At 44.1% G+C, this 18,097-nt stretch overlaps 1 protein-coding gene across 8 annotated transcripts in view; it reads left to right on the top strand.

Annotated features, from left to right (window-relative positions):
- ARID5B (AT-rich interaction domain 5B) overlaps positions 1-18,097 on the top strand; it is a 142,804-nt gene that overhangs the window by 45,364 nt on the left and 79,343 nt on the right. The gene's annotated exons all lie outside the window — the stretch shown is intronic.

Raw genomic sequence — 18,097 nt, forward strand, 5'->3', positions numbered from 1 at the left:
AGCTGGATGGGTAGGAGTGGCTGTGAGCACACTGCAGGCTTGCTCGCTCGGCATCTTGGCTTCCTGGAGATGAACATGGCATAACTGTGTGCTACCTGTCTCCTCTATAGAAATATAGCTTAACCCTAAGGCTCAAATCCTGAGGATGGAAGCACAATAGATCGTCGAGGGTTTTCCCTGGGGCTGTGCAGGCCTTGGGATCAGCTGAAAATTGTGCATAACGGGTAAAGGAAGGTGCCACATCTTTGCTAGGCCACCTCCACATGGAGGGAGAGACCAAAGGCCTTTCAGTTCTTATGTCTCACCTTTTTGGAAGCTCAGGGTTCTCACCTGTTTCTAGTGCTTATCCTGTCTCTGTAGGATCAGCTTTGAGTCTGGTTTGGTAGAAAAATGTCCACTATATCCTTGGAGACTATGCCGTAACCTGGTGTGTTTTCTTGTGAGCCTGGTGTGTTTTGTTGTAATCTTCAATATTATCGGACAGCTTAGGCCTCCTGTGAGTGCCCTTCTGTTCTCTGGATGTAGTTTGCACTTGGCAGACGTTTTCTTTTCCTGTTGCTAGGGAGAGGGGTGGTATCTCTGATACTTCAGATGGTTGCAGAAAGGATTGCAGCCATGGGACTGCTTTTGTATCTCTGTGATGCTCAGACCTTTGAAATTGTGGTGGGGGCCCAGGGTCCAATGGAGTTAGGTTTCCTGTTGGTAAACCTGCCTTGTTGTGGTGTTAGGAATTTGGATGCGTAATAGCTGTCATCCCAGGGACATTTCTCTGCTGTACCAAACTTTTAACAAATGTTCCAGGTTTAAAGACAAATTTAGGATGTAATGAGTTGGAAGGTAAGAAATTAGGAATTAGGGCTGTTGCATGTGAGGAAATGCTTTTGAAACTACATGAATAGGAGACACAGGGCCAGATTCAGTATCTTAATAGCACACCTGTGTTGGCACCAAAGCCAAGTTACACTGTGCTGAAAATGTGTCTTGGGGGATTTATCTTCTGCATCTTGTTTTTCTGATCTTACCAAATGGTGAAGTGATTTTGTCCATCTCACGTTGCACCATTATATGTGTAGGTTGGAAGATTAAAGTACAACTGGAAGTTGATCTTATTTTTCATTACCGGGAAGAAAAAAAAACAACAAACAGAAGCCCTGTGCAATTCTTTCTCTTTTCCTTGGCTTTTCTGTGTGGTTTCTTCTAGTTCATAATTACATGCAGTGTTTTTTTTGCCCTGGAATCTTCATTACACACTGCACTTATTTGTGTTTGTTTGTTGTGTCAAATGAAACTTAATGTTTCTCAGACAGAACTGTTGTGGGTTAATATTTTCTTGGTTTTGTCTTTAACAAACAAGAAGACCCTTGTGGTGAGTTGCGAAATTGCTGTTATCTACCCTAGGAGCCAAAGAAAATTATCTTTAAGCCTAAAGCTTATAGTTACATGTTAAGCCTTTGAAAGTAGGGGTTATACTTTAAATGCTTATGGAATCTAAAGTATATGCTATGATTTTGATAACCCGCCTTCTGATGTTGCTTATTTTTGGTCAGTGGCTCTGGCTATATTGTTAGGCCTTTTTTTTCTCTCTCTCTCTCTCTTTTTTTCTTAATTTTTATTTTTATTTTTAATTTATTTTTATTTTTAAGTAGAAAAGGGTATTTTGGCTGACGTTGGACTGTCATCACTGTTTTCTTTGTCACAAGATGGGAGTGGTGAAGCCAAGGGGTCACTAAGACTTGTAGTGTTAGGCATGTTGACAAATAACTGATGTAGCCTGTGAAACACAGTCCAAAAAACTCCTTAAATCTAATAATGAGGATATTTTTAACTACTGGAAAAACAAAAGAGTTTAAGAATGTTTTACTTCCCAGATCTGAGAAAAACTCAGCACAGTGATCTTTACTGTGAAGCAGCCTTGCATCCTTAAAGCTGCCCGTGAGCTCTGGTGTTGCCCCACCAGTGAGGAACATTTACTTCTCATTCTGAGTGATCAGTAGGATTGATTCTGCTCTCTGAGGATTCCCATCTCTCCAGCCCTGGGTAAAGGCAATAACATCATGCTCAGCATTCAGGGTGTGGGGATTTCATCTGCCTGTGTTGCATGTTCTCGGCTCTCAAAATGGCAGGTTTACTGCCTGTTAGGGCATGTGCGCACAGACCTTTTCCAATACTGAGCATCTTGCCAGTGGAGCAATGCTCAGCCGCAGTGATCGAAGGTTTACTAGCAGTAAGTTATGCAGGAGGTCTGCACAACGCAGTGGGGTGGCTGTTGTCTGAATGCAGTGCTGTGAACTGTGAATGAGGGTGGTGTGCTGTTGTGTGAAGGTCCCTCAGGTGTGAGAATCAGCGCAGTCACCTTAGCAAAGTCAGTCAGCCCAAGTGGTCTGAAAGTCTGAAGGCAACAGACCCATTCTTGTGCTAGTCAGGCAGGCCATACACAGATCTGCAGGTGACAACCATGTTTAACCCTGGCTGTAGACAAGGAAGCTGATGAACCAGGTGTTGAGAAGGTGTAGATAAACAAAGTGATCTGCTGGACCCCTTTTTTTCCTATGAAATAGCATTTACAGAAAAATCCTATAAAAGTAAGTTGATTCTGAAAGTTTTCTTACTAGATGTTTTTGGACCAAGCTGTAGAGGGTAATAGGAAATTATATCCCTATTAAAGTCTTTAAAAAAAACTTTACACAAGAAACAAAATCAGTTTCATGTAGTACTGAGAAGTGGTGAAGGGTGAAATAACCTGTATGAAATGAAAACATGACTGATACGGAACCAAGGGAGTGGCACTGTGAGAAGGTACTTAATTAAACACATTACTGGGGAGCAGGGCAGCTTTACACAATAGCCAGGCAAAGTGGGATCTTGGTATATGAGCAGTTTCTACATTGTATGGTGCTCTGTGTGGCTCTGGCTTAGACAAAAATAAGGTGACAACTGGTTAATCCACAACCCAGAGAAGCTGTGCCCCTGTAACTCTGAGTTGACCCTAATTCAAATTATGTAGTCTCAATTCCTTCTCTTATCTTTTTACTTTCCCTCTTGCCTCTTTTTGCCTCTTCTTTTTCTCTTCTTTTTTCTCTTTTCCTTCCGTATTTCTCTCTTTCTCCTTTCTTTGTTATTTTTTTCCATAAATGTTTTTCTCTGTAAGGTGCTGTTGTTTTCACCGCTAGTGAATTATGCAGAACTTTTCCTTGGGCCTGTGTTAAATACAGCAGATCTGTAATGGCTTTTTTTTTTTTTGTGAGCTTCAACATTTCAACCTGAGAAATTATTTTTAAGAATTATTTCTGCATTTTGAGCTATTTATGCTACACGTTCTGTCCCTTTCTACAAATATGTCAATATTGAATGCTAGCAGTTTATGTCTTAAGTCTATTCATAGCTTTCTGAATATTTCTTTCAAATGTTGGGAAAAATAAAGAATAACAATGCAGCATATAAAAATAGAGTTGCTCAGGAATGTATTATTCATAATGAACATGAGAACCTGTTTTTCCAGAAGAATTGGTCTGATTAAATCATTCACTACTGAGGTCGCTAGTTATTTATTTTTGTCTTGAGAATTATTTAGGGGATTTTTCTTTGTAATAAATGGACTCATATCCCCATATTTGGTAAACCAGTGGGAAGTAACCAAGTGAGGGATTATTTCATTTTACAAAATTTTTAGCAACTAAGCAATGTAAACACTATCAGTTAAATATGGCAAAGTTGCATATTTGTATTCCTTGGGCTATAGTTTGACAAAAATTCAAATTATTTTATATAACGCTGCTTCTTACAGACTTCCTTTAAGTGAAGTATGAAAGCTGCAGTGTAAGCTTTATTGGCCTATAAATATGTCATTATAGTTGGACTACATTTATACGCTTTGGATTGTTGTTTAAGCCAAGAAAATATGTCTATACAGGTTGACTTTTCATTGAAACCCTTTGAGGCATACAACAGAATGTATTTTAGGCCAAGGTTATTAAAACAGCATTTTCATTTTTGCTGCAGACTCATTGTCAATTATGCCGCCACAAACTGTCTGTGGATAGGCAGTTATGAATGGTTTCGTCTCTAAATGTGTCTTTAGAAAAAGAAATAAAAGACAGAGGAGTCAGAGCTGAAATTGAGAGTAGAGACGGAGGGCAGATGGCTGGATTTAGTGCTGGCGGGCCCCAGCTTGGTTGGGCTGGGCTGTGGTGGCCGTGTGGGATGGGGAGGTGGGAGCTGCACGGTCCCAGCTGTGTCACCATGAGCCAGCGCTGGATATTGCTGTGGGGCACGAGTCTGTCCTAAGAGCTCTGGGTTTGGTCCTCGTGCTGCTGTCACCTCTCTCTATCCATCTTCTGTGATGCTTCATGATGCTGGAGTGGGTGGTTGAAATTAGCACGCTGTGGGCTATCCTGTTCCTGTACTGGCAGCAGCAGTGATTGGGATGAGCGAGTTCTGGTGATTACTAAAGTGATTTCTTGCAGTCTTTGTGTGTTAGTTTGGGTCCAGTGAGGGAGAACCGAACAGTGAACTGTCTGATTTCACTTACCGTTGTAGTTGGGGTGTCTTCTCCGGATGAAGACTGTCAGGGTATAATATAGGTAGTCTATAGTGTTATTGGCACTGATTATCTGCAGCTGAGCTGCATTCAGACTCTCTTGGAGATTTCCTTGTTCAGTGTTGGGTACTGCTGAATTCAGGCTTGCCTAACTTAACTGGATGCAATGATTTCTGACCAGCTGGTGACTGACCATCCAAAGTACAGCTATTTTGGATATTTGGTGTCACACCTATAACTCTCTTCCCTGCTTCTTCTTTGTCCACTCTCTATGCCTCTTCCTTTTGCCTTCTTGCCCCCCTTGTCCTGGCTGAATCCCATTTGATCTTGATCAAACTCCTGTAAGTGTCCCATTATCCCATTTTCCCCTCTCTGCCCTTACATGCTCTATGTTGGCTTTTGTCTCGTGGGTCAGAGTGACCGCTCTCATTCATTTTCACCAGCCCAGCTGATAGAGCTCTTTTGCTGCAGATGAGGCAATTACTTGGCTTGATGTCGTGCCCCATGTGGCTTGGGTGGAGGAAGATGGCTCCTGGGGAAGGGACCATGCCTGGCACATGCCAGCAGTGCTGCTGCAAACCAAGAGCACCCGCAGGCTATGGGCAGTGCTAGGAGTGCTTGGCAGGGGATTGCTGAGTGGGGGCCTTCCTCTGCTCATATGCCTCCCGTTAATTGCTGTTTACCTCAGTGTTATTTGGCATTAGGAATAAACTGTGGTGCTGAGCAGACAGACAACTTTGGCCTTGCGCAAAGAGGGTGATATAAGTGTTTTTTTTTTAACTTGTTAACCTGTAGGATGAAGATAAAACTGATAGGCTGCTGGCTGCCTTCTGAATGCTGGCAGGTGCTGCTGTTGGGAAGCCCACTGTACTCCCACAGTCTCTTGATAAGAGCTCACTATCATTATGGGCGGCCCAGTGGCACCTTTGCCCCCCCCTTCCCCATGTGCTCCCTGTCTCCTCAGCCCCCTGCTGCTCACGGAGGGGTTGGTGGGGTCCCTGGGGCCTTTCTGAGCCATCTGGTCCTCCTGTGGCCGTAGACACTAGGATGATTTAAGTGCAGCTCATTCCTCCCCTCTGATGGGGGCAGCCTGCTTCATTACAGGGGAAGTGTATGGGGGTATCATAAACATTTAATATGTGGTGCTGGCTTTGGGAGCTTTTCTTTTGCCCCTGGCTTGTGTTGAACCTCATCCATTTCTGGCTCTTGAAAGGAATTCTAGCGCCATGTATTTTGAACTCCAAGTGTGCTTTATCAATGGGATTAAATTTGGATTTCTTTTCAGATCTTGGCCTGACTTTGAGCTCCTATGATAGGGGCCTGTGGGGGGGTGGGAGTGGAGGTGGTGGGTGTTTTGGTCTTTGAAATGCGGAAGTTGTGCTGAGAAAAATCAGAATCCCATGTAACTTTTCTCTTTGTAGCCCCTAACTGGCAGCCCTCACCCCACGCTTCCTGCAGCAGGAGCAGGCTGACACGGGCTGTGCTGATAGTGGCTGTTACTGTGTCAGCATTTTCAGTGACGTATTGGAATGACGAGGCAGTTTGTCAGTGGTGTGGAGCACAGCCATCTGCAACTGCACTTTGCTTTGGAAGTGGGATGGAAGAAATGGCTGCTGTGGAGCAGCAGTGGGGGAAGAGTTAAATTTCAGTGCCTTGCAAAGCTGGAGGAATTGCCCCGCGTTCTGCTGAGGCTGAAGGTGTAGCATTTTGCCCCATTAATAAGGGCTTGGTGCAGCCTCTCCGTGGAACAGCAGTGGCCTACGCAACTGTAGAATAAGCAGAGAAAAAATAAAAGGCCTTTTACAGGCAGTGTAAAGGCAGCCATTGTGGGACAGTGTCCCTTTAAAAATGTTTGACGGCTTTTTTTATTTTTGTCTGTTTTTAGCACCGAGATTGACCTTGCCAGGCTGTGTAATAACCCACATGTGTCTGCTCTCCAGGATTTTTTCCCTTCTAGTCACTGTTGGATCTTGCATTTAATTCTTACTGACCACGAGGTTTTGTTCCAGTAACTGGAAACGTGTGCCTCTCTGTGCAGCGCTGCCGTGCTTTGCATCTGACTATATCTCAGAGTCTGCCTCCTGTTTTCTTTTCTTTTTTTTTTTTCCCACTTTTGATTTTGGAGGGTGCAGCCTTCTCTCTGATTTCCGTCCCTGCCCATATTGTTTCTGGATCCCAGAGGGCCCCAGTTGTGGGTTTGCATTGTTCAAGTCCCTGCACGTGCCATGCCGGGTGCCATGGAGGGAGGTGATCAGTGCTCTCCTGCTGGTGCCATGTCTGCTGGTCAGACTGCTGGTTTCCCATAGGCCATCGATACCTTTTCCTGCACCGCATCCTTCTTATACAGCCAGCCAGAAGTGTCCGAGCATGGAGATATGTAAGCCCAACACCTGCACAGTGCTTTGATGTGGTCACTTAGGTTGGAGGGCATCCTCTTTTTCCCTCCTGGCTCTTCTTTTGGGCTGTAATTCCACTGTGCCATAGCCAGGGAAGTGACGCCTCACATTTGCCTTGACTCTGTGCACCCCATTCATTGAGGGAAGTTGTCCTCGCCCCATCCAGCTTCCCTTGCTGCCATGCTGAGATACTCTGACCCTTCCATGGGCACCACTATGTGCTGTGCTGGGAGGCCATCGTATGCTGGGAGAGATAGCACAGCCAGGCTTCATTCAGCTCCGTTCTGTGAGGGGCAGAGAGCCGCTCTGGCATCCTTGCTCGGCTTAAATCCAGTTCGAAGACTCTGACTGTCAATACTGTGACTGCATAGTGCTTGTGTATAAGTTGGTTCATGCTTGCCTTGCTGGCATGGCAGCGTGTGTGGGGTGAGGCCACTGATAGCTGAGGGTTCCTAGGCAGGAAAGGGTTAAGCCCAGTGTGTGTGTTAACAGGAGTGCAGTTTGTGGGCACGGGTGGCAGAGAAAGCCAGCGTTCAGAAAATGTGTAACTGGGTGGGTTTTACATGGTACTGTGGCATCACCTTTATTTACTTCCTTCAGTACAATCTGTACCATGCGAAATAAGTTCCTCCTTAATTTTATTGCTAATCGTAATTTGCTTGTAAAAACGAATCTTCAGCGCTGTAAACCTTGAGCTTGGGTCTTTCTTGCTCTGTTACATTGTGAAGGACAAATACTTAACGCCATAAAGAAGCTTCTGTTAGTGATAGATAATGCGTATTATTTTAGCAGGAGTATATTTTAGCAGCCTGTGAAAAATCAAGGTGAATTTTTCCATCTGCACACTGCTGCATAATTGATAGATGTGGAAGCTGAATTTCAAAATAAGCTCCTAGCAGAGCACACATTTGATTTTCCTAAACATTTAAATATATGTATCACACCCTCATTTTAAGATGTTGGTTAATGACTTTATGAGCATGTTGGCAGCCAGAGCATTACATGCGGTTTGAGAAATGTGTCTGGATATGCTCGGTAAGCAGTATTGTTCTGACAGTGTACTAAAGGCCATCTTCAATTTGACTGTGCTCCACTTTGTTATGCTGTGAGAGAAGAAGATAATTCAGCGGAGCATTGTGCTGTCGGCTGGAGACGCCACTCCTCAGAATACAAATATTACTAAGGATAAATGAATCATTAAAAGAACAGTGGCATAAAATATCTGATGAATGAACTCCGGGAGCCTCCGCTGAAATAAATTCAACATTCATGGACAGTACCATAATATGTGAAATAACAGCGTCAGTTCTGCATTCAGTTGCCAAAAACATTTATGGACCTAGAATAATTTTGAATTACGGTGCTATAAATACATGGAGGGGATTTGGTGATATCATAATAAGCCATGAGAAAGATACTAGTCTGGTTTCTGATGTTACCAGAACCTTGAGATGTATTTACAGTCTCTTTCACACTCCTGCAGTTTTAGGGGGCGATTCTTCTCTCACAGCATGGTTGCCATTCCCATCAGTGCCAGGAGGAGTTACGCATGTGTACCACAAGTGGAATGGATCCCCGTGTGCTGTGCAATCAAGGATCCTATAACACACTGGGAATTAAAAAGTTGGAAACATTCACTCTCATCCTCCTCCAGGTCCCTCATGTCCTGTTCTGGTCCTGTGAATGAGACTGGTGAAGGAAAATAGATAAAGTACGACAAGGTAGCCAATGTGTTTCCAAACACTTTAGACACATCTGCATCATTTTTCCACTTTTTATTACTGAGAAATGAAACAACCGAAGCCCAGATGTTCCAGTCCCAGGTTTCTTTAAAGTGTGGACTAATATATTTTAAAAGTGTGTTGTAAATGCCCACGAAGGCCGGGACTGTCAGCCCATCTGCGGAAAAGAGGCTTTGCTGTTCCGATGCCAGATCTGGGGCTGATAAGAGCAGTTAATTAGGACCTGGGGCCCGGTCCTGACGTGGTACTCCAAGAGCATGTTCAGCTTTCAGCATGTTCCGTGTCGCCTGTTTGTAATGAAGCCCGCTGTCCCCTGCCTTCCTGAGCAGGGGCGGTGACAGGGCCTCCACAGGTACTTAGTGTCTGCTCACACATCCCGATATTAGATGGGCTGAAACCCTGTTCCACAGGACCCTTCCCCTCCCCGTGCCTTCTTCCAGCCAGCTGTGTTGTGTTGCTGGCCTCAGCCTTCTGGTAAGTCATCAGCAAAGTATGCATGTTCAATGCAGGGCAAAGCAAGTCTGCTCAGTAATTCCACATTCCTTAGTGTTGCAGGAGGTCTCTCTACTGACCAAGCTATGGTTTCTGCCCATCCTTTATGCAGACTGATGCTTCTGGCCTTGTGTCTAGACGTTCCTAGGTGCGTTCCTAGCTCTGTGGTGCTCCTTGCAGTGGGCAGGGGCTCAGCTGATGTCTCTCAGCACAGTTCCTGCTCTGCATGCTGTGTCTTGGTGCTCTAATCCCCCTGACAGCAGCAGATGGGTCAGGACCTAGGGATGCCACCTGGGCTTTCCACTCTTGCCAGCTGGTGAAACAAAGCAGAGACAATTACAGGATCAAAAACATGACAACAGTGTGGTGGTCATCAGCAGGATGGAGTCCTTGTCAGCCTCAAAGGTGATGTGTAGGCTGTGGTATGTGTCGGTGATAGGTCCTCACCCAGCTACTCATGGAACCCATATGTGCTTCCAGCACCCCCAGTTCATTTCCTTGTCTGTCCTTCCTGGACTCAAGCGTGTTCTTGCTGTGGCAGGGTCACGGGATTATTGATTATTTGCGTTTTAGTTAATTACTGATGACTTCAACTTGTTATTCTTAGCAGTATCTTGGTGAGCTCTCTTGGCAAACCCAGTAGACAGTGTGTAATGCTGTCTTTATGCATGTTTTTCTCTTCAATTACTTTAAAACCACAGTTTCCACTTTTCTTTCACACAGAGTATTTCCAGATTAAAAGCTTTATGGGATGGAAATTAAATGATAAGGTCCCATAAAAGTCTACATCAAGAATCTCAAATGGTTCAGCCCCATGTTTTAATTTTCTTACTCCCTAAGTGACCCAAAACATGTCAGTATACACTTCCAGTTTGGTTGCACAGTGAGAATAGCTGAAAAAGTCCTTGTGTGCTTGTGTTTGTAATCCCCTGTTCAGAACCTTAGAAAAGTGGCCCCATAAGTTCTGTGATACAGTGTAAAAAAAATAACGAAGTAAAACGCAACCCAACAATTTTGGCAGTTGAAATGGAGAAACTAAAAATAATTTAATCTGCAGTGTGAACATAGTTTCGTATTTATACTAGCATCTGGCCTCAGGAATTGAATACTCCATTCTTTAAATAGCTTCACTCTGGCTCTTGAATGCTTTGTGACTAGAACATTACCCTACAGTCATACACCTTGTTTACATATTTCTGTTAAAGGCAAAAGAACTTACAGTACTTCAGGACAGCAGTACGAGCTCCCCCCTCCTCCCTCGCCCTGCAAAAAGAAGGTTCTTAAACAACAAAAAAAAGCAAAACTGAAAGAGTGGTCTGAAAATACATTTTAAATCCAGTTCCCTCGCTTTGCTGCCGGGTATTTTACCATCATTTGTATCAAAAAGAGGAAGACAACATTTCCAAAGGAAACGTGTGCCATTCCAGATGCCCAACAGTAGTCAAACAGAAATTTATGTACACTTTGTTTCTGTGTTTGGTTTTAATCTGGCGAATGTCTTTGTCTTGAAAAATATTTTGCCTGGAGGCAGTAGATCATTTTTTTACCCATATGGTAGAAATAAGGAGTAGGCTCCCACAACAGAAATACATTAAAATAACGAAATAAACAGGTAAACACTATAAGTGGGTGGCTAATGATTAGCTTCTCACCGTCTATAGGGACAAAGTATCTTTTTATAGTTTTATGACCCGTGCCCAGCCCGACACCAGGAGGAATTGTATTTTCAGAATTATATATTTGAAACTTCAGCTGAGCTTTACAAATTTAGTAGATCCCTATTTAGTGTGTGTTGGTGAGTGTCAGTCCAGGCTAATATTCCTGCTGCTATATTTTCATTCACGTGTCTTGAGGTGAACCCAGAAGCAGAAGAGAAAATATCCCATTTTTAAACCTTATCCAGAATCCATTTGTATGAGTCACTAAAACAAAATCATAGTGGTTTGGCTAAAAAAGGCTTCATTTCCAAAGGGAGCGTTCGTTAAAACACTGGCATGTTTCCCACAGTGTTTCTCAAATGTGTTTTCTTTGTTGTCTCTGCTATTGCAAAACATGAAACATGGGGTCCTGTGCTCTGTGCTGGGCAGGCTCCTGGCGGCGCAGTGTGCTGGGCTGCTCCAGCAGCAATGCTCAGCTCCCAGAGCCCTGCTGCCAGCTGCCGCCCTGCCCTGTGCCTGCTCAGGTGGAAAAGAGCTCTGGGCTGCCAGGTCTAGTGGCTGACAACCCTCCCCATGGCCCCCCTGGTGATTGTGGTCCTTTTCCACCCAGGCCATTCTATGATTCTGTGAAGAGCTGAAGGAGCACTTGTTTTTTGAGGCATAATTATTCAGGGCCATACCTTGGGCTTGGCCTTGCTGCTGTGTTGCTCAGTAGGAATGCTTCTAGCGGTGCGAGTGGCAGGATGGTGTGTATCCTGAGGAGTATTTTTGGGATAGAGAGAGTTGCTTTGTTTCTCCTACCCAGCTATTATATTCCTCAACAGGAATAGAGCTGCTGGGATCATCATCCCTCTCAGCGTTGGGGCAGTCAGTGCCATTTTGTGCAGGTCTCAGGCTGGCTGGGGACACATGAGAAGCTTGGTGCTGAGGCAGTGCTCCATGGTGATCTCCAGCTGTGGGCCCCATGGGGGATAGGAAGAGGTGGGGCAGCATGGAGAGCCGGAGGGAGCAACACCTGGGGGCTACGTGGTGAAGGTCATGCGCCCCATTTTGCTTTGGTTTGTTTAGAACTGGGTCCTCTGACCTGTGTATAGTGACTGTGAATGACCCAGGATTCTGCCTTTGGTGATTGCAGATACCATGCAATTCCAAGGCACGCAACATGTGATTTATTGGGTAAAGCCTATTTAATATCTTAAAAGCATGGGGTAGGAGATCAGATGGGAACGTAACAGCCTTAAAATATATTCCCTGACAACATATTTAAGAACATTCGGGTCTAAATGAAATTTACAGGAAATGAGGCCAATTTCATCCCCGCTATTTTGGCGGCGGGGAATGCAGGAGAAAAGGAGAGAGCATGGACAGGAATTTGTGTGTTTGATAACACGAGTCCAGCATATTTGCACAAATGGAGTAGGAGCATTTTTCACCTGCTGCGGCAGAAACAGTAGTGATACTTTCTCTGCCACATTGGCAGACTTTTAACTGGTCACACGTATTGACAAATCCATATAAATGGGCACAAAAAGTCTTTTCCTCATTTCTGGACAGCTGTGCAGGGTGTTTGTACACATCAGTATCTCATGGCATCCACAAGATGAAGAAGAGCTGCTACTCTGCTAGACCCTCCTGCCCCTTGTCGCCTTGCAAAGTCAGCCTAGCAGTAACAAGCGGTTCATCTGCTTTTTGTCTGGAGAATGCTTGGTGAGTGTTGTCTCTAGAATGAGAGACCCTCAAGGAAAGGAAAGAAGATGACAGTCACTGCTAGGCCATCTGAACCTCAGCCATCCTGCCGCGGTGTGTATGTCGCGATGTGGCTTTGTGTGTTACTGACTGAATGCTGTGCCATTCCCATTTTGCTCAGAGACCTGTGGCAGCAAGGCTTGGCTTAGTGTCCTGTAGCAGGAGCCCACAGAGCAGCAAGGCAGAGCAGCTTCTCTGCAGTATCATAACATGGACTTGGCTGCAAGGTCAGGCAGCAAGCCTGGGAGAGTGTTTTTGCAATCACTGTGTAACTGACAGAGATAAAGCTTCTCTGTCCTATCAAGTGAAAAGGTGTGGTTTGGCAGTCGCACTGAGGTCCCTGCTGTGACACGCGCTGCCTTCATCAAGTACAGAATGATTATTTGCTGTTCTACTAATTGTAGATTTTCCAGATTTTACTTTGGACACCATCCCTCCCAGGTTCTCAAAGCCCTCTGCTATGAATTGCTGGTGGCTGTGGTGTCCCCAGGCTGTCCTGGTACCAGCGCAGAAAAAGGCAGCACATGGGCCAGGAGCAAAATGCTCCACGTATCTCGGAGATCCCCATCTCACTTAAGTTTGGAATAAATGTGTGCTGCAGTTTATTGAGCTGATGACCACGAACCCCGTAGTTCCCAGGAGATAAACAACTGCTCCTGTGCGTGCTCCCTTCTCTCTGTGTGCTGTGAGTATCTGTGCATCAGTGGTGCGCTGACAAGACTGACAAGACGAGTACAACGTTATGGGCCATTAAACAAACAACAAACCCCACCTTGATTTTATTGAAAGTACATACAAATCTCATCAGTTTCCTTCTTTACAGCTAGTTGACTCGAGGAGCTGTGTGAAAGATCAGGTTGCTGGCTCACAGAAGTTAGCTGGCTTTAAGCAGCTGCAGACTGGTTTTCTCATGCCACCAGCCTGTCACACTCCCAGAAAGAGAAAGTTTGAAGCCTGTCCTGAGTCTGGTTTCTTGCACGCGAGATCATTTTGCTGCCCGTGGCCTAGAAACCAACAATAAATGTATAAATTGCAGGCCAGAAGAAAGTTCTGAATTGACTGTAAGGTGCATGGAAGTGAAATAATTCCCTGAACTTCAGCTTAGAAAAGAAGAAGAGATCTCAGAGTTCTAAAGCAGACTACAATATAGACAAAGAAAATGTTATTTTAGTATAGATTAAACTTCTGACTAAGATATAGAGGGATTATTGTGTCTGTTTCAGATGTAATTTCATGCCTGAGAATTTACATTGAAGGAAAACCGGTCTGGAACACATTAGCAAGGGCCCTGTTTTGCTGTCAGTTTAATTAAATGGAAACTGCTGGCAAGGAGACCGGAGTGGGTTTATAGAAGCAATACTATTTTGAATGTTGGAACAGGAAACTATTAGGTCTTCCAGTTTGTAAGGGACACAAAAATGAAACCTGTGATTCATTCTTGTTTACAAACTCCCCGGCTAATATACAATAACCTTAGTGATAAATTAACTGCAATTACACATTATATGTCGAGGGCTTCACAATGGCTGCAGACTTTGTAGTTAGGAAAATCGTGACCTTTGCCGGAGAGGTTAGAACATGAAGTTTTTCCAAACAGTGCGTAGATCTTCGAAAGTATTCACTTTTCCTTTCCTGTTTCATGTGAGTGGATTGACAAGCTGTGCAGTGGGTGTTCTGTTTGCTTGCCACAAGATTGTTGTCAGGCAGAAACCCCCCAAAACAAAAAAGCCCGCCCTTCGGGAACATTGATTTATCTGTTAACTGTGTCTGGCATGCTGCCTTTTGGCTTTGATTTCAGAAAGAAACATATTTGGTTACTTTAATAGGCAAAAGCACTGAACCTGACTTGTAGGGAAAAAAATTGTTTTCTTTCCCTTTTTCAGTTCTGTTTACTGTATTCTGATATTCTGTATCGTAACTGCACAGCGATTCCAAGTTGGAGTAAAGGAAAGTAGGGCTGGATCTCAGACTCCACCGGCCTCATTTTCAGAGAGCCAGCTTTTCTGGGTGACTCAGTGGGACTGAAAATGAATGTTTATGCTGCTTAATGGCCACTCTGTGATACTGGCTCTGATGATACCAAATGTTTTTTTTGTTCTCAAAAGTGGTTCACATCACTTATTTATTTATCTCCTTTTTAGTTACATGTGTTTTTCTTTTAGAAGTTTTTCCTGAGCTTATGAGTTGTTTTCCCTCCCTCCCCCACCCCCAGATCTTTTGTTCCCTCTTTTTTTTTTTGCTTCTTGTAGATGTATTTAAAGAGAATGGGGTTTTCTTCCTCTTACTGTGGATGTTCAGACCTTACCTACTTTCAGCTGTGATTCCAGTTCATGATGTCCCAGCATGCGAGGGTGAAAGCTGAGTATTTGACAAAGTGAGGTTTTTAATCACCATGCAGTCACTGTGTCATATTTATTGTGTGTGCTTGCGCATGCAGTTGTCTGTGATGGAGCTGTGGGTAGGTGTGTATATACAACAGGCGTGCGTTGCTGAGCTCTGCTAGTCAGAAAGCACTTGGCCAAGGGAGCATCTTTGTGAAAGGCTGCGCATTCTTCACATAAGCATCAAAAGCAACAAAGTGCGTTGTTTGAGGTCTGTGGAGATCACAAGAAAAAGGGAGCGAGAGATTTAAAAGCAGCAAGAGCAGAACAGGAAGGACTGTGGACATCTCCGTCCCTGTGAACTTGATGTTGTTTTTCAATGAAGCTATGGGAGGAATCCATGTTTTAATATTAACTTCAGTCGGTGCCTCCAGTGAGCCTGAAATTCGGCATGGCTGGCAGGGGGGCAGGGATGAGATTTGGAGAACCCTTTTGTAACGCGAGGTGCTGGGAGGGAAGAAGGGCCGCAGCCGGCTCCAGGGGTTTTGCCTCTTGAAGAACCAAGGCGCAGTCAGCCTCAGTGCTGTGGCTGCTGGGGAGAGCTGCGGGGCAGCGAGCTGCGTTGGGTGCCTGTCCAGGCAGCGTGGACAGAAAGGTTGGAATGGTGGTGAGAGCCAAGGCCACCAAAGCCCTCTGGTCTCTAGAAAGTGCAGGGAGAGTCTCTACCAGCTAGTTTATTTTAATTTTTCTTCTTCTGCTCTGCTTCATGACAGTACTTCAAATAATTACGTTGATTTATGATTACAGGTATTTTAAAGCTGTAGTATGCTGTAACAAAGCGATGCCAGCTTATTGTTTCTGGCCCTATGCAATTATACAATTGAGTTTAGGCATGTAATAATGTTATAACTGAAATATCCATCATGATGGATTGAATTTCACGAAGTACAATGCAAGAATATTTATAGCTCCATTCTTAAAGCTGCTTTTGGGTCAGAATATGCCTCCTTAATACGGCCTTTAAAGACAGGGAAAAACCTAAAACTTTTCTCAGTCCGGCCCCACAGATACCATCACAATGCTGTGCCTACAAGGGGGAGCGTGCGTGTAGCTGATGGTAAACAGAATATGATAGAATAGAGTAATTATTTCCGCTAGAAAATGAGGATCCGGCATTATTTGTACAGTAACACAAAGTCATTATTTGGCTATGCTGCTGTAATGAAACAATAAAGATCATGCTTAATGTAAGTATCCTCTCCCGAGAGGCTTCTTGTTCTCTTTCTAGCATTTTGGCTATTAAAACTCATTTAGATTGCTGGGTCTCGTTTCCCACTGCTTTTCAGAGAGCGGAGTGGGCAAAGCCTCCCCTCCTCCTGGCTCTGTTTGAATGTAGACCTTTGGCATTCCAGAAATCTGACCTTGTTTGTAGGGAACGGCTCATTTTTCTATAATGTAATATGAAGCACTCTTGTGTTTTGATTCCATGAAGTAGAGAGTTTAATGTTCCAGCTTGCCGTGATAAGGATACGATCTGGCCGAGATAGAAACATTGAAGGAAATTAGCTATTGTGCTGTTCTTTAACATATTGTTTGTGTAGCAGTTTCATTTAGAATAATTTTGAATAATCTTGGAGTACCTTTTAAAAAGAGATTTTCTTTTGTTTCTTTCTTGGCCCGGATAAAAAGTGCGGCTTTAAGATATTTCTCCTAAAATAAATTTCAGGCCGCCTCATTTATAGTCAGCATGCCTTGATTACTTGCAGACATACTGGAAATTTACATGCGCTTTTCTCCATTATAAAACACTGATCTGTTCAGATCATTAGCTCCCTCATGACTAGCGCTTGGCTGCAAGCCAAGGCAGGCTAAATCTGGAGCTGTAAATCGTGAGTTGAAATAGCAGAAAGTGGATTTGTAACTTAAAAAGTGTAAACAGTTTGGAAAATGAAGTAATTTTAGAGTATGATTGATTGCCTTAAGATTGCACTTTAAATTAGCCCAGGGTCTCCAATGCAGATATGTGCGCTAACTGCTTATTATGTATTTTCACTTTTCTTGGGAACAATAGCGTTGTTGGTAGGCTTCTAAACAATGTATGCTTCTCCTAGAGTGACCTTTGAGGAAATGAATAGTTTTATTGTGTGTCCATTACTTTGCCTGGAACAACATTTTTGAGTTATTAATTTGCCGTGGTCTATAAATAAAGGAATCAAAATGCAAAGCAGCTGCGTTATACTGCATGTAGTTCATCAGCCTCGTGCTTAAACATCACCATTTAAAATTGATAATGCACCGCATAAATAATTTTTTTCCCTCTGGTAAATTAGTAATGTTTTGCACAGCCGATAGTTGCTGGAGATTTGTTCTTGAGCACCGTGGAAGCCAAAATTAAGGTGGTTTTTTTTTAAGCTGAAGTGATGAGTGGCTGCTGTGGGTGCCGTCACCGTCCCTTTTTCCAGGGACTTACCTGTACGCATCCTGTGGAGCTCTGTGTTAACTCATGGCCACGCTAGAAGTGAAGAACCTAAAACCATTTGTCTGACATGAGTGGTAGTCACAAGTCACAATAAACAGCCCCCAGTGCTCGAGTAGAGCACGTAGCAGAAACTCCTACGGTTTTGTATCAGAGTGTTTTTCATCTCGCCTTGCCCTAGATTTGATGTCTGGCACTCAGTAGATACCAGGCTCTGTTTCATCGTTCTTCTGGAAGCTCCTTTCCTAGAGAGTGTTTTTCCCAGGGCTGACACCTCTCTCTGATGTTCCTTCCCCTCTCAGCCCACATTTGAAGTGAAGATTTTGCCCTTGCATGGGTGAAGGAGATCCGGTGAGTGGTCTGAGCCCAGGTCTGGGAGCCAGGCCTGCTGAGACTGAAGCTTTGTGACTCATTCGGTGGCCTTAAGCAAGTCAGAACATCTCTGGGGAGGTTATTTCATATGTAAAACAGAAGAAATAATACTTATCTATCTACCTGCCTCATAAGAATGCCCTGAGGACTAATTAGCGTCCATTAAGAGCTTTGAAACAGACAGTGCTATCTATTATTAGAGCACGCTCCAGACTAGCAGATAGTATGTTGGGACTGTTTCCTACTTAGAGCCTTCATCTCTGCTGGGTGTCTCACCAGAGTCCATAGGGAGCAGAGCACGAGCCGATGGTGCTTTTGGGAGCATTGGCAGCCCTGTGCGGGCCCTTCCTGGGCAGA

This window comes from Coturnix japonica, chromosome 6 (assembly GCF_001577835.2).
Source record: "Coturnix japonica isolate 7356 chromosome 6, Coturnix japonica 2.1, whole genome shotgun sequence".
Lineage (NCBI taxonomy): Eukaryota > Metazoa > Chordata > Aves > Galliformes > Phasianidae > Coturnix > Coturnix japonica.